The 9,181-nt window shown below is 46.7% G+C and overlaps 1 long non-coding RNA gene across 8 annotated transcripts; it reads left to right on the top strand.

The window, feature by feature from the left end:
- Nucleotides 1-1,467: 1,467 nt before the first annotated feature.
- Nucleotides 1,468-4,988, top strand: LOC109766578 (uncharacterized). 8 transcript variants are annotated; one of them, XR_005770482.3, is made up of 4 exons: nucleotides 1,499-2,707; nucleotides 4,156-4,288; nucleotides 4,387-4,450; nucleotides 4,696-4,988. It is a non-coding gene; the product is annotated as an uncharacterized lncRNA (long non-coding RNA). The 8 variants fall into 8 exon arrangements; XR_005770479.3 differs by having other exon boundaries at nucleotides 1,485-1,839; nucleotides 2,211-4,288; nucleotides 4,387-4,988; XR_005770480.3 differs by having other exon boundaries at nucleotides 1,485-4,288; nucleotides 4,387-4,612.
- Nucleotides 4,989-9,181: the final 4,193 nt, after the last annotated feature.

Genomic DNA, 9,181 nt, shown 5'->3' with positions numbered 1-9,181 from the left:
GAGAGAGAGAGAGAGAGAGATCAAACACATAGCTACTGGTACATACCTTCAGCCCCGAGGGTGAACTACTCCCTCCTCATCATGGAGAGCGTCGGGATGATGAAGATGGCCACCGGTGAGGGATCCCCCCCTCCGGCAGGGTGCCGGAACAGGGTCCCGATTGGTTTTTGGTGGCTACGGAGGCTTGCGGCGGCGGAACTCCCGATCTATTCTGCTCCCCGATGGTTTTAGGCTATATGGATATATATAGGCGAAAGAAGTCGGTAAGGGGAGCCACGAGGGGCCTACGAGGGTGGAGGGCGCGCCCAGGGGGGTGGGGGCGCCCCCTGCCTCGTGCCTTCCTCGTTGCTTCCCTTACGTACACTCCAAGTCTTCTGGATTGCTTCCATTCCAAAAATAACTCTCCCGAAAGTTTCATTCCGTTTGGACTCCGTTTGATATTCCTTTTCTGCAAAACACTGAAACAAGGGAAAAAACAGAAACTGGCACCGGGCTCTGGATTAATAGGTTAGTCCCAAAAATAATATAAAAGTGTTTAGTAAAGCCCATAAACATCCAAAACAGATAATATAATAGCATGGAACAGTCAAAAATTATAGATACGTTGGAGACGTATCACTCCCACCGCTGGCCAGGCCATCCCTCTACTCACCCACATCCCTCCACTGCTGTGGCTTCGCCGCCTCCAGGTCATTCTCTTCCTGGGTCTCGCCGTCGTCCATCGCGCTGGTGTTCTCGGCATGGTGTGATCAACGTTGTCAACAAATGACAACATCAGAAGAGGGACGTACATGGAGAGGCTGACAGTTGGGACCCACATGGGCCATGGCCGCAGGCAAGCAAGTACCTCCTTATTACGCCAAAAAGAATGAATACTCCCGCTGACAACTCGGACCCACCAGCTATATCTTCGCACGCAAGGAAGTGCCTCCTAATTACGCACACAAAAATGAATACTCCCCCTGCTAGCAGGGACCCACCATAGTGGGAGGCTGACTTGTGGGCCTACTAAGTTGACGCAGACGGAGGGCTTTGTCAACTTAGTTAACAAACGATTCTATCACCAGTGACCGTTGGATTGTTAACATCCAACGGTCGTCCTGCTTCTTCAACCTCTGATTTTCTTGCTCCAGCCATCCAAACCACCGCGTGCTCTTGCCTCCCATGGCCGGCTGTGCTGCTGCGGAGGCCCCACCGCCCCCTACTACTCCCACCGCAGGCCAGGCCCCGCGGCGACGGCAGCCTCACACCGCAGCCGAACTAGTGAACCCTCGTACTCCTCTCCGCGTGGGCATCCACTGCCGCGTTTTCCCGGCTCCGTGTTGTTCCCTTCCTAGGCCCACTACAAGAAAACCCCCTATAATGCAACATATATTCTACAACGTTTTGACTGTATGTTGCAAAATTCACAACAGATACAGATAATAAGCATTGTAGAATATGCGTTGTAGATGTGTGCTCCACAACTCCAGACTCTTGTGGCCCGGCCCAAGTTGGTTTCACAATTAATCTAGGTCATTACCTTTTCCCAGCCTCCCTGTTCCTCTCGATCTCTCTCACGCTGCCCACCGCCCCTCAACCTACCTGCATCCCGGAGCGCCGCCCCTCACCACTCCCCTGCGATCCTCCGTCTCGGAAGGCCGCCCCTCACCACTCCCCCTGCGATTCTCCATCCTGGCGCGCCGTCCCTAGTCAACTCTCCTCTGCGACCTTGCTTCCCGGCGCGCCGCCCCTCGTCACCGCTTCCCTACGACCAACTGCGTCTACTACCTCCGCACGAGGGCCTGCGGCTACGGGCAGAGTTACCGCTACAACAACCCTCGCGATCGCGCTGCCGTGGTGAGCCGGACCGCTTTTCTTCTCCAATTTTATTTTCCCCATGTTGCTCTACTCGACTTCAGTCTAGTTGGGAATTGCTACTTACGACTTGCTCGTCCCTGATAATGACCGAGAGGTTGAATTATAGATGGTTGGTGCGGAGGGGAGCTTCTAGCTGAGGCCTCTTGCTGTGATTGAATTGATTCTAGTTATGGCTCAGGAGCTTGTCACCAGCCCATGGAAGTGAAACTTGATTGTGCAGTCGTTGGTTGTTGTCTTTGATTATGTGATTGACTGATTGTATAATAAGGCTTGTTGTCTTAGTCTCGTGGTTGATGTTGATGCTTCAAAGTTCCACTTTCTGCTTACGGTGCCACTTGCTTATGTTGTAGGCCTGATCACTCACGCCGTCATATGCTCATATTTCTTTCCGAGACTTCGGAGCAGGTTACAATATCAACTTTCTCTACTAAGTAATAATTACCTAAACTCGGTGCAGAGAAATGCAATCACACTCAAGCACTGATATGTTGCAATGGACATGACCCCAAAACTTTCTCCCTGTCTTTTATTTGAGACATAGTTTGGTAACTTTTTGTTGCATATTTTCATCCGCTTAAAAGACCATTTCGATCTCTATGTTCTCTGCTACTACAAACTGAGGAGCAGCTTGACAACTTTATGAAGCTCAGTCGACTAAGCCACTGTGACGCTGGGGGAGAAGGACATCGGTGCAGAGCATGGCAAGGCCGAGTACTTGTTGGATCTTAGGGCCTCTAATCCACAGTTCTCCGCATCATCATCCATCAGCATTTGGTGACATTATTAGCACTCAGAGCTTCATAAGGCTTTCTGCCCACTACAGTTGGAGTTCAAGAGCGTAAGGAAGGTAATCTGGTGATCAATCACTGTTGCTTGTCAGAAAACTCTGAAAATATTATTGAGTACATCTACCATGAGCTATGCTTGCCATTTTAAAAGATGTTTATGTGAGCTTCATGTCATATCAATTTTTTTTGAAGCAAGCAGATCTTGCGATTTACTTATGATTTATGAACAGAAAATGTTTACTGTGTAACCCCTAAATACAGTAGAAGAGATTAGAGAAGCAGGTCTTATAAAACTACGCTGAGACGAGTAGTACTTATTTAGTCAAGTGACATGTTAGATAAAATTCTACACCTATTACAACTTATCTGACTTCTGTATTTTGTAAAGATAGCTGAACTAGATTGTGTTCCAGGAATAAAAAACCATGGATGTTTTCCATTTATTCACTTGGCTTTTGGAATTTGATTGATGTCCCCTTTCTCATATTATTAACAACATATACCTACACGGTTCTCTCTACTGGTTTGCCAAATTCTAGACACTTCTTGTGTGGTCCATGCTTCCTCTTTGTACTATGCTTACCTACATTCGTAATATCACTCCTTTATTCCCTTGACGTGCTTTTCCTTTACAAAGAAGAATACACACCATGGGGAAAAGAGAAGTAAATTTGTATTTGTAGTCTACAAACAGGGCGTCCTAATTATTTGTTCGAGCATGCTACAGTCTTGTTTTCTCTGCCGTGTCTTCTCCTTTTCTTAGTAGTGTCACTACTGATTGATCTGCTCAGATGTGCTATTTAGAGTTTGATCTGGATATATACTAGCTATTTTATTAGGAGTTGGTGGTAAAGATGAACTAATGGTCGATCCTCCCTGCTGTCCTCGCTGCACTTCATGCAAAATCACTGGGCCGGTACTGGGAGTACCTCATTTATGATGGATCTTATACTTCAAAGCTTATTTATATTGTCTAATATGTTTTATTTGTACTAATTTAGTAAATTTAATTTATCTTTTGGCTTAATATGTCCAAGGTATTGATATAGTAATATTTTGTTACCTGATTAAAGCTCAAACATACTGCTTCAGTATCTCCCAGTAGGTGCCTCAGAATTATGCAGTTGATCGTACCATACTACTACTTGAATAAAAATGTTTATCTTTGTGTTCTACACTGAAGCTATCATATGAAGTTTAATTATTTTAAGCGTTCATCACCAAAACTACTTTGTTGGTAGTGAAAGGCTTCATAGAATTTCATAGATGTTACACATCATGAGATTAACCCGTAGAAGAATGTATTCATAACCATATGACGTGTGTGATGTTGGGTTATAGCCGTTGTATGCTGAAAGGCTTTTTCCCTTGCTTCCTTCCATTTTCTTCTATGTGCATTGACTAGACGTATGTTTTTACAATGTGGCATGGTTTGAGCATTTTAAATTCTTTACACGCTTCCATTATTTCCCGCCCCATTTATATTGGTATGTCCTTTAAATAGCAGGCAGGTACATGGCACAATATAACTCAGTGTTAGCTGGCTTATAATCTCTTATCCCTTGAAAGACTTCAAAGATGGCATCTCATGGGACAACACAAGAGACCATATAGTAAAGGAAAAGATGCAAACACGATAGGTCTTGGCCTCTGAACTTTTTCTGTTATATGTCACTTTTCTTTTAATTATTTTGCTCGACATGTTTCTGCCAATGGTAACTTTGATTTTCTCTAACAGGCAGGACCAAAAGTATTTTTAATGAGCCTGAAAAATCATAACGGAGACCGGTATTGCTACAATTGTAAGTTGTGATCCTGAATCTGAGCTTGATGGTGCTGAAATTACTAATGAATTGTAGATAGTGCATGTCGATATGGCACTTGTGAAAACTAAATATTTGGTATGGAGTTGCAAAAACTGTAATACTCTTGGTAATGCAGAATTTTTTTGCATGGCAACCTTTGTAAGTGACTAATATCCTGCCTCTATCACGAATTGCATCATGCTTTGTGTGTTAACAGTTAATTTTGTTTTTTTTGTTTGTAGATTCAAAAGATAAATGGATGATTATATGGGTGTGTGGGCAAGCATACTACTATGATGACGATGATGTTCGTGTTCATGATGATGGAGACGGATGCTTTCAGTTTTAGTAAAGTTGTAGGGATGATGTTCCTGTTGGACGATGTTCCTCAATTATGTTTTAGTTAATCTGTAGGGATGTTGATGCATGGTTTCAATTTAAGTTTCACCATCAAGAGAACATTTATATTATACATCCCATTTGGATGATTTTCCTCATGTAATGTCTACCATTGTAATCAAACAGTTTTATCTAATATATGATTTCTGTCTCCCATGAGTATTTTCTCTCGTTTTTCTTCACTTGAAATAAATAATTATCAGCATTATGTGAAGCATTAATTTAATTGCTGGGAATATGTATTAAAAATAATATTGTTTACGCTATATATGAACCAAAACTTGAAGCGTTGCAAATTCTTCGTTGCCAAGCAATGGGATTTTGTTTCCTGTACATTAAGCACCAACATATAGAAGTGTTGCACAATTCTCTTTTATGTGTTGTATTCTTGCAACAGTCCCTTTTACCAACGACAATATAAGCGTTGCATTATGCGCTAGCAACGCCGTGTAAGGCAATGCATCCTATTCCGTTGGTAAAGCCACTAACAACGCATATATGAACTTTTAGATACGGAAAAATGCGTTGCTATAGGGGGGTTCCTGTTGTAGTGGCCTCGCCGTCGTCCATCGCCTTGGTGCTCTCAGTGCGGCATGGTCAATGTGGTCAACGAACGACTTCCATCGGAAGAGTACTATACGTTGAGAGGCTGACAGTTGGGTCCACGGCCGCAGCAAGGAAGTGCCTCCTTATTACGCGCAAAACAATTATTCCTCCACCTGACAGCAGGGACGCATCGGACAGGCCACCGTATTTCACGAAAAAAACATTTCCCCCTGACTGCTGGGACCCACCAGCTATATCTTCGCACGCAAGGAAGTGCGTCCATATTACGGGCAAAAAAAATATTCGCCCCCTGACTGCTGGGACCCACCAGCTACATCTTCGCACGGAAGGAAGTGCCTGACAGTCGGGACCTACCTGGTCGAAGCGTACGTAGCGTTGTCATTCCGGTCGCGAACGTGTACGTACATACGATCGGTCTATCTGCAGGCTGCAGTGATGAACCGTGGCCGTGTAAGGAAGGGCACGTGTCGTAGTAGAGGCGCGCACGTAGCATGTACACGTACGTACAGTGGCCAGGGTACACGAAATAAAATACGGCCCCGTACGTACATACAGGCGGGGTCTCCAATGCCTACTCGCGCATACGTACCGCCAGGGCTCGTGTACATGGCTGGGTCGGAACGGAGAAGTTGCGCCGTCGTCGTGTTCATAGGGAGGCAACCGGCTGGGTCGGAAAGGAATGCGTCGTCGTGTTCATCGCGAGCCAACCGGCTTAGACGGAACAGGCGATGTGTTGGGATATACCCCACCCCGTGGTATGACCCGGCCGGAGTTATAACCCGGCTGGGACCTGGTAAACCGGCAGGTGTTAAGTCAGTCATAACCCGGCAGACAGTGATAACTGGTTGACAGCCATAACCCGGCAGACCGTGATAACTGGTTGACAGTCATAACCCAGCAGATAGAGTCGCCTGGGGTTATGAAGTCCGAGACGTTATGAAGCCCAAGACGTTATCAAGCCCAAGACGTTAAGAAGCCCATCAAGAGAAGTCAGAATAGTTTAAGTCTTAATCCGAGTTGGACTCTACATGTAACCTGCCCCTTCAATATATATAAGGAGGGGCAGGGCACCCCAAGAGGGGGAGAGAAAATAAGCTTAGGGCTAGACATAACCAGGAGAGCCGGTTTACAACGACTCCCTCGTGATGATAATGAGACCTAGCCACAAACAGCATGTAGGGTTGTTACCGGATGATGTTTCCCGGGGCCCGAAGCTGTCTAAACCCTTGTCTTGTGTTGCGTCTCTCGATTCCGCTCAACCCCTCTCAAGCTACCACATAGATGCGTTGGCCTCAGGACTAAGTCCTCACACTAGGACATCTGCCGTGACAATTCCACGACACGATGGAAACGAGGTCTGGCATGCCGCAAAACGGAGGAAACAACCTTGTGTTTGACCGGCCATGATGGAAACGGGATCCTGTTCATCGGGAGGGTTCTGGCGTACCGCAAAACGGAGGAAACGGACCTCCTACGATGGAAACGGGGTCCTGTTGACCGGGAGGGGTGTGGCGTACCGCAAAACAGAGGAAACAGACTTGTGTTGGAGCACTACGGTCGAAACGGGGGTCCTGTTCATTGGGAGGGGTGTGGCGTACCGCAAAACGGGACTCCACGGGATACTGTTCATCTCCACCGTCGACCTCCTCCAGCCTCCACGGGCTACTGTTCATCCACCGTCGACCTCCTCCAGCCTCCACCTACGACTGTTCTTCCACGGGCTCCTGTTCATCCAGCCTCCACCGGCTACTGTTCAACCAGCCCTCTTCACGGGGTCCTGTTCAACCACTCCTCCACGGGCTACTGTTCATCCAGCCCTCCACCGACAACTATTCATCCAGCCCTCCACGGGGTCCTGTTCATCCAGCCCTCCACGGGGTCCTGTTCATCCACCGGCTCGATTGATCGGGGTACTGTTCATCCAGCGGTAACGGCCTTTACTACCATAGGGTCCTGTTCATCCAACTCCCCACCGGGAACTATTCATTGAAACCCCCTCAGCAACGCTCACTGTTCATCCAGGGAAGGAGGCAACAGTGTTCGATCGGCTTCAGTTAGCAGCAGTAGCGAAGGAATCACTCTAGTTTAGTTAACAGTAAGTGATCGATCGATCGCTCGGGTTCAGTAACGCATAGCCTGCAGTGCAATCGCTCAGGTTCAGTTAGAGCCCAACGCCTCGCTCGGGTTCAATTAGAGCCCAATGCCTCGCACACACGCGCGTACGTATGAGAGAAACGCGCATTGCTCGGCCACCGACCACCCACCGTAACCGGGAACTCCCCGAAATTTTCCTTGCCCTCGCCTCTACCACGGTTTTTTCCGTCATGGATGGCCCAAAGAATGTCATGCAGCTGCGTCTCCGGCCCGCCCAGGACGAAAAGCCCATTTTCTGTCTTGGTTTTTTGTCATAGAAGTAGGACCCCACCACATCTATGATGATACCGGGTTTTGTCACAATTATCGTCATAGAAGTGTCATAAGTATGACAGAAAAAATTCATTTGGCCCAAAATGTCACGGGTGTGTCTTTTTTTGTAGTGTTTGGCTGCGTGGTCTATTTGGTATTAGGCCCAGACTATCGGCGTCCCTTCATCAATTGGATAGGAGTAGCGATAGATGTTGTCTAGACAGTGGCTTTAGTCTTAATGTTGTATTGCTTTGTAAGGTCTTGTGTGAACAATTAATAAAAATGGCTGCATGCATCATCATGATGCAGAGGCCGGGGAAACGCCTCCATTTTAGGAAAAAAAAGATAAAGTGCATTCTTATTTAGACAATTCACTGAATGTTCTGAATTCTGATTCAGTAAACATACTATAAATGCAGATAGTGATTAAACAACATTCATCTTCTAACAGTAAAGTAGAAAGCTCATGGCACAACTGAATGTAATGTCTTATCGCAAGAAATTGGAATCGAACAATCAGATATCTATCGTAACATCCAACAAGTGAAGTGAATCTAGTTTGCGCAGCTCATCCCACTACAAAAAAAATACACTTCCGTGATGATACGTGTTTGTCACAGTAGGTCACATTTTCTGTCATGCATGTACATCCATGACAAATTTATGACAGAATCAAGATAGTCATACCTGTGCTGTCGTAGAAGTGTTCCATGACATTACCAAAGTTATCATCACGGAAGTGTCCACTTCCATGACGATAAATCGCGCGTCACAGAAGTGCTTTCGTCAAGGGTGAACGACACGTGGCATCCACCATAACGGAACACCGTTAAGCTATCGGGTCCGGTTTTGGATCCGATAACCCGTTAACAGCCCCGACCAATGGGGATTTTCCACGTGTAAAATCATCATTGGCTGGAGGAAACACGTGTCGGCTCACCGTTGGGACAGATGTCATCCACTCATTGGACCCAAAGCGCCTATGATACGTCGACACATGGCACGGCCCACAGAGGGTCATATAGGTTAAAAAGGCCGGCCCAGTCAAAGGCCCGTAGTACTTACTCAGGTACTAGTGGGCCAGCCCAATAACGGCGGGCTTAATAAAGGCCCATTTACGGCCCGAAGCCAGATCTGGCCCGTTAATTGTTCGTCGAATATTTGGGCCCATTTACGGCCCGAAGCCAGATTTGGCCCATTAATAGTTCACCGAATATTTGGGCCCAATTACAACCCAGTGACTTTCGGCCTGTTAGAGGCCGGATGTAGACATGGGCCCATTTCAGCCCGGTGTGACTTTCGGCCTGGGAATGGCCCGTGCTGCCCATGGGACATATATGGTCCGACGGGACATTG

Source organism: Aegilops tauschii, chromosome 2 (assembly GCF_002575655.3).
Source record: "Aegilops tauschii subsp. strangulata cultivar AL8/78 chromosome 2, Aet v6.0, whole genome shotgun sequence".
NCBI lineage: Eukaryota > Viridiplantae > Streptophyta > Magnoliopsida > Poales > Poaceae > Aegilops > Aegilops tauschii.
This window is presented reverse-complemented; position numbering and strand designations above follow the sequence as displayed.